Source organism: Aegilops tauschii, chromosome 2 (assembly GCF_002575655.3).
Source record: "Aegilops tauschii subsp. strangulata cultivar AL8/78 chromosome 2, Aet v6.0, whole genome shotgun sequence".
Classification (NCBI taxonomy): Eukaryota; Viridiplantae; Streptophyta; class Magnoliopsida; order Poales; family Poaceae; genus Aegilops; species Aegilops tauschii.
In genome coordinates this window covers 102,652,050-102,659,954 of record NC_053036.3, presented here as the reverse complement: position 1 = coordinate 102,659,954, position 7,905 = coordinate 102,652,050, and the positions used below count along the sequence as shown (strand labels likewise).

Here is a 7,905-nt window from a genome sequence, read left to right as displayed (position 1 = left end):
AAAACCGAGGGCTTCCGCGAACTGGACAATAAGAAAAGGAAAAAAAGAAGAAAAAAATAGGCACGAGTGTTAAGATATCCTAGTTCGTTAGTGAGGTTCTCTCTGAACGAAGAGGTCATGACTTCGAATCACATTGCCCGCATTCTTTGTTCAAGTTTAACAGAAAATATGTACGGCGTGTACGTCCCGGTGGGCGACCCACCATACATATGAGAGTGGGTACAATTTGCCAAAGACCATATTTCCCTTTATACATTTACTATGGTGGAGGTGTACCGAAGTGGGTCTTTTTCATAGATTACAACCGATTCAGAAAAGTGTAAGTTGGTGTAACTTGCTTTTTTTTTCCTCATCCAGTTGCAAATTACATTTTTTTTATGAAAGTAAAGTTGCACTTTTCTGAATCAAATAACAATTGTAAATAAAATCTCTTCAATAGAATTGGAAGAACTGTTTATATAAGACAGTGAAGTTGCGACACTGCCGGAGTCACCATCATTGCCTAGTGCCAGCGGCACTACGCAACGAGAAAAATCATCTTGCCGACGTATTTGTCGAGTTCTTTTCGTCGGAGCACTTACACAGGTGACTCAGCTGGACACTCCTTCCTGCGAAGGCAAGTTTGCTTAGTTGTTTTTTGTTTCCTAAATTCTAAAAAAATGCACGCGCACTATTTCGCGTCATCGACCGGCCGGCCGTGAGCCGTAGGATTTTGATGCGATGCGCACCGACTAGTAGATTTCTGTCGTTTCGTGGTCGGCGTCCATTCCCCACCCTTCTGAAGATTTGTCCCACACACACACCCCTCTCTTATCCCTTCTCCCCATCCGTCCACAGCGACACGGGTCGGCGCGGCGGCGTGGTGCCGGCGACAGTGGATCTTGGATCCGGCGAGCTAACAGAGCTGAGCGGCTCAGCATCTGCAAGCACGGCGAGGGAGGAGCAGGACTTCGCTCGCTGTCGAAGGGCGCCCCCATGGTGAGGGAGATAAGTCGCTTGACATTGACAGCTCACGCGACCCTCATGTAGCAGGAGGCGGTGGTGCGACGCGAGCTTGTGCGACCGCGGCGTGTGAGAGGCGACTCCGCGTGGTGCGGGAGATAACTGATTGTGCATCGGCAGCGTGCAAGACTGGAAGTCGCAAGGTTTGCCCCCTTTCGAACTACTTGTTCATGTGGTTCTCTCCTTCACTTGAGTATCGATGTAGCCATGTGTGTTGCTTCCGTTGTCCGGGAGATGATTCAGCGGGGAGGTGTGGAGAAGACGTGGGAGAGCAAGGGGGATTGGTACACAAGAGAAATTTTTCCCCATCAAATTTGTTGGGCAGTTCGGCCATGTACTGGGAATTGTAGAAAGGATTGAGAGGCAATTATGGACACTGTGTTTGAATCACTGGGGCATTTTTCGTAGGCAATAGTAGATAGACAATTATGATTATCAGTTTGTTTAGGAATTGTCGAATTGGGACATAACAGTATCCCGCATCAATTTATCCTGAATGTTGTCTCAAAGATGAGTTTAGAAGCATATCTATTTGAAAGTTCAGAGTTCTTTTTTTTTCTCAAAAAGTATTGATTTGCTGTAGCAAGGAAAATCAAAGATGAATGGGAAGGAGATGATTCAGGGGTGGTGGTCCGGGTTTTGTGGTTTCACATCTTGGCGTTTCGCGTCTGCAGCTGCGGTTTCCGACAAGGTTCTAGTCGCGGTGGATGTGGTGGGTAGGTGGGGCATAGGGATGGGTTTCTTGCTTCGGTCCCGGCGTGTGTTGCGTCGGGACTACATGACGAGATTCTAGGTGGTGGTGCGCCCTATGTGTTTCCTCGACAGATCTGGGTAGCTGCACGGAGAGCATTACGTAGTTGGCTAGTTAGATTATGTAGTTGCACAAAAACGGTAGGGAAGTTGAATGCATTGCATAAAAGCATGTTCATGCACTCTAGGTGTTTTTGCAGACACATATACTCAGTTTGCCTGCAATGTAGTCTAGTTGCACATGCATTGATGTTTAGTTGGTAGGACTAGTTGCACGCACATATGCTCAGTTGGCCTGCAATGTAGTCTAGACACACATTGATGATTAACTGGCAGGACTGGTTGCACACACATATTCTCAATTGGCATGCAATGTATTCTAGTTTGATACACATTGATGTTTAGTTGGCAGTACTAGTTGCACACACATATGCTCAGTTGGCCTGCAATGTAGTCTAGTTGCACACACAGTTTAGTTGGCAGGATTAGTTGCACACACACATATGCTCAGTTGGCCTGCAATGTAGTCTAGTTGCACACACATTGATGTTTAGTTGGCAGGACTAGTTGCACACACATATGATAAGTTGGCGCGGCATGAGGATGCAGAGCTGTTGTCGGGCGCTATGATAGGATGCAGAGGGGGCGACGGGAGGATGGAAAGTTGCTGCCGCGCGTGGCGATGACAGTGAGGAACCACGCGCGGCAACAACGGCTGCTCGGGGTTGCTGCAGGAGTGAGTCACCGGGGGTGGGCGATGTTCCATTTCTGTGTTTGCACGGGACTCCGGTGAAGTGCTAGTTGTCAGGGGATTGACTGCATTGCATAAGTTGTCCAATTTTAGTTGTTTTTTAGACGGGTCCGGTGAAGTTGCACGCAGAGGAGTACATAGTTGGCTAGTCAGGTTCTTTAGTTGCACAGGAACCTTCAGGTAGTCGACTACACTGCCCAAAGCATGTTCAGTATGGGGTGTATTTTTTGCACATACATGTATGCTCAGTTGGCTTGCATTGCTGTCAAATTGCACACACTGTTTTTGTAGTAGCATACCACACGGATGCTCAGTTGGTTTGCTCTCATTGTTAACTGAATAATCAATGACATTTTGCCGATTATATGATACGCCTGCTGCCGATGATGATTTTTTGCATTTTGCTGATGCTACATGATTTGGTTCTCGTTTTTCGTGGCTGTAACTAAATTCCTCTAGTGATCGTAGTTAAATTATGTAGAAGTTGCATACCAGAGGTTGTTTATGGGTAATTCACACAAGCCGTTGCCAATATTTCAATTTCTTTTTCGATTTTTTCTGTACATGATTTTGCATTAGTAGTAGGCTTGCATAACTAGTGCTTGAAACAGCAGGGCATCCAAGAGAGAGGCATGACATTCAATTTCAGTTCCTGCAGTTTATCCAATTTAGTCATTTTTGTAGTACTAGTGGCCATTGTAGCATCCCTACTTGGTTAAGAGTATGAGGAAGTTGCACAATACGGCCATACTTAGTTGGCAGTTTAATTATCTTGTTTTTCCATATTCACATATTTTGTTGGTATCTCTAGCGGTTGTAATTGCACACGAACCTCATAGTAGTTGGCTCCATATATCATGCAAGTTTCTTTCATACACGAAACTGATTCAAGTTGGCATCCCTACAGTTTGTAGTTGCACATGAACCTTATAGTAGTTGGCATCCATATAAGGCATAGTTGCACATGAACCTGATATTAGCTATCATCTTTTAAAATTCACTATTTCAATTAGACAGACCTAACAAATTTCTTTTCTTAATTATGTCAGTTAGAGGTGTGTGTAAGTAATTTTCCCCATCCAACCAATGTCATGGAATAGCAATCTAATCGTCACAGTCATTAAGATGGACTTGAAGGGGTATGGTGTGTTTGTCAAGCTACAAGTGAGTAGACCTTTTTGCTCCCCTTCTTTTGTTTTTGAATACATCTCCTTTTTTAACTTGCACATGTTTGTTCTGGCAGTTTTACAACTAGGCATACCAGTCTGGCACAACAACCCATGGTAGTTGCACAAAGGCTTATACATTTTTCTCTCAAAGGTAGTGGAAGAGGGAACAAACAAACAAATCAGCATGAGTTTGAAATAAACAAATCAAATTTTGGCAGCACCTTTTCTATCAAACTAAACATCCAAATAAATTCTCTCAGTTGCACACATGGGTCTAATCAGTTGCACAGATGCACCCACAGATTGCACAAATAAAACACATGATGTTTTTTTTTGCTGTTGTATTACATTTCTTCTTCTTCTGTATTCAAGCTTTTCACACAAGTTCTATTCCAGCTGGCACACAATAGACACAAATCTGAAAGTATTTTTATTCAAGTCAAACATCCAAACTAGTTCTGTCAGTTGCACAATTCTTTTTTAAGTTGCACAGAAGAAAGCCATAAGTTGCACACCACAAATCTATCTAGTTCCAATATGTTGTCAGGTTTGCCGCCACATACATTTTTTATGTTTTTCCATAGTTCCACATAGGGTATTCTGCCAATTTTGACCAAGATGACATACAACATGGGGTCCCATGTTTTCTCATGAAGTTTTTGTTTTTTATGCATCAACAATCTTACAAGCAGTAACACATCTTCTTTTTGTTTTGTTTTTGTCTACCAACCAGGAGCTGGATGGATGAGCTTCTAACAAACAAATTTTGCACAGAAGAAGTGATCACCAATAAGCAATCTGCTACTTTGTCTCTCTTTTTTAGCCATTGTTTGCCTTTTGAACTAAAACATTAGTGCATTATAGATATATCTAGTAGACTAGGTGCAACAAACTAGAACATATGGCCTATATATGTTACATTTTCTTCTTTTTTACAGCAGGATGTTCACTGGTTTCCTCTGTGTGTGTGTGTTGCACAATATGAAACAAAAGTTGGCTGGATTACCTGAAATAGTTGGTCGCAACCAAAAGAAAAGTCACACAATATGAAATTCCATGTTTGTGTGTTCCTGGGGTTTTATGTGTGTTTTTGCACAAGTTTGGCTGAACTATTTGTGGAGCAGTTGCAGTCAACATGAAGATGAATTGGAGAAGTTGAATTCAAGCTGAAGAAGAAGAGGAACATGTCACCTTGGTTCCTCCTTTTTTCAAGTTGAAGATCTACAGCAGCCTGGTACTTCCCACTTCCTTCCTTCTCTTTTCCCCCTCAAAAACTACATAGATCACATCTTCTTGGTCTTCACCTTGACAGATCTTCCCTGACAGCTTCTGAGATAGGGAAGGCTCCCATGGCGTGTTCGTAGTTACTTCTTTCGAGGGTAAGAAGATGGTGGGCGAAGCAGCAGGAGATGGGTTGGTGTGTGTGGGTGATTGGTGAGACCAGGAACGAGGAAGAGAAAAGGTGGGGGCAGAATCACGTGGGTTCAGTAGTGGAGTGGGGCGCTGGGGACCTGGTGTTTTCTGTGCGGTGGGGGTTGTCCTTTCCCTTTTTTCCTTTTTAGGATTGAGTGGGGACAGAAACTTACCATATTTAGGAGGCCGCTCGGGACCGCTAGGGAGCCAACGGCCGCTCCCTCGACGCGTCCTGTTTGTTTTGCACTCTTCAAAGTCCTTTGCCGAGTGTAACAAAGCAGGCACTCATCAAACAAACGGCCGATGACAGAACTAGAGAATTGCCAAAGCCTAGGCATGCCGTAAGCTAAAACTTACTCGGTCTATCAAACACCACAAGTATCATATATTTGGATAAAGATCATATGCAGTATACGCACTAATGTTTCGTAGATCATAGAAGTACTAAAAACATATGATACAATACCAAATAACTCTCTAGGCACTAGCCAATTATGTCATTAAACAAACATGATTGAAACCAACACGATCAACGTTCAATTACACAGTTTATCGATATACTATAGGTAAATAACTCACCTAGCTGTCATTTGCCGGCAAAAGCCCTCGTAGTTGCCGGTTTGCTACTACTTGTTGCCTCTGGTACCAAAGAAAGAGATAAGCCAAAGAAAGAGATAAGCGGATGTACTATAAGTTCGACGTGAGAAGCGACATGTGGATGTGCTGACCTTCATTGGTTGGTGTCGGTAAACAGGATAAAAATTCTTGTCATTGTCGTTTCTGGCTGGACATGTGACGGTGGCTATTCCTTCTTGAAGGTGTTATTGCGGAAAAAATCGAATTAGTCGTAGGCGCTATATTCATATATTGTCATGGTTCTACCCTGGTTGTCTAAGTTTTGTACTCCGTTTGTTGATGTCTTTCGGCCTTACTGCCTTGCATCAACTTTAATAAAAATGAATATATGCATCGTAAGGATGCAGATGCCAGTTTTTTTTAACGGCATATGTAAAGTTTGTTGCTATAATTGTTAGGAGTTAGGACACTATACTCGAGAGTGTCCCAATTCAAGACAGGTGGGAAAGGAGTTGGAGATTCTTCGGCTAGCTGAAGTGGGCATGAATGATGACGCAAGGTTGCTCTGGTGAAGAACTAGCGGATACTAACATGAAGATGGACATGTAACAATTGAATTGGGTTCCTACATGCGAATATGTACTTAGTTATGAATTGAGCGTAGGTCTGATGTTTAGATTCCTTGTGCTACAACCAGCCCATCGGGGTTTAAGTCCTAAACATGGTACTGGTGCTTGCATTGTCCTGAGTTTATTTCAGGCTTTCTGACGATGGTCATTCAATGGGAGCAAACCTTCTTATTGACTACGAGACGTCTGTGACGACTTCATCAATCTTAAGATGTTGTGTCACCTTAGTCGGAGATGCTCATATGAATAGTATGTGTGCCTTTATAGAGATGAGTGTATGTACATATGTATGCGAGTGAGCGTATACAATTTTACTGTGTTAAAAATTATTTGCTTAGTCTACATGTGGCATGGGCACTTGTATTTGCTTAGTATACATGTGGCATGGGCACTTGCGCCGTTTGGCACATTCATGCCACTCAGCCAAATAACGCTACTAGGGCCAACCCGGCAATCTTAACCATCTGCCCTATTCTCTCTAAGGGCATCTCCAACACTATTCTTTGTTTGACATTGTATTCATCCGCGGATGCATTCACGGACTTTAATATGGGAGCCGGTTATTTAACGCAATCCACACTGATATCAAATGTGACTTAAACAAATAAGACAAATTTCATGCAATCCAAACGATTGTCATTTAAACCGGACAAAATTCATGAAAAGTTCGACATATTTCATTAAACAAAAGCGGACATGACACTTTTTAACATAGCAGAAGTTCCTATACCAACTCTTCGCCAGCGGTGGAGACATCCGTGTTCCACATCATGTTCTTCCACATGTTCGGCCAGAAAAAGTAAGACATATGACATGGAACACGGATGTGCCCACGTCTGTTTCCTACCGAAGTCTGTTATCTCGCTGTGGACGTTGATGGTGAATGTGTGGTCGACGATCAACATGGATAGGCCAGCCTCATGGTCATTGTAGCCCGGCGTGAACGATGCGAGTGATGTGAACAACACAGAGCTGCTGACATCGCCAACAGCTTTTCCGTCTGTGATCGTTGAGCCACCTCCGTGTCCGCCTTCGCCTTGATATCCACAGACAGGCATCATAGTCCTCCATGACACGCAACCTCCATCGCTCGCGGCGGATGTCGCGGGCGCAACACATGGACTCGTACATCGCCCGCTGCTCATCCACGAAGGCCAGATTTTCTGCTGCCATGGTCACGACAGTTTCCCTTAGTTGCCAGCTCACCGCGGAGCTGTCCCTATGCAAGCCACTGCTGCTCAAGGAGTCGCGGGTTGTACATATGCTCCTCCTATAGTATCCGGAACGTGGAGATCGGCGATGCTGGCTGCTCCTCCATCATGATGACCTTGTAGTGCGCCTGCGCGGTCGTGGGCTCGTCATCGGATGCCTCCTTCATCATCTGGCCGCCATCCTATGGGCTGTCCTTCGGCGAGCTCGCTGGCAGTTTGGTCTCTATCCATCACGTAAGACATGTCTGCTAGCCGGCCGCCAGGTCGGCCAACTCGATCTTTGGCTCCGTCGAGAGCGTCAATAACAACGCACTAGAGCTCCTCGTCATTGTGTTGGACGTGCATGAAGTAGCAAGGGAAGCGGAGGTTGTGTGGTCGATTGTGTCGTGCACGGCCACACTTAA

At 44.3% G+C, this 7,905-nt stretch overlaps 1 long non-coding RNA gene across 1 annotated transcript; it reads left to right on the top strand.

The window, feature by feature from the left end:
• The first annotated feature begins 744 nt into the window (after positions 1–744).
• LOC109737070 (uncharacterized) lies at positions 745–5,382 on the top strand. The gene is made up of 4 exons (XR_002226508.4): positions 745–1,145; positions 3,553–3,667; positions 4,406–4,906; positions 4,985–5,382. It is a non-coding gene; the product is annotated as an uncharacterized lncRNA (long non-coding RNA).
• The last annotated feature ends 2,523 nt before the right edge of the window (positions 5,383–7,905 follow it).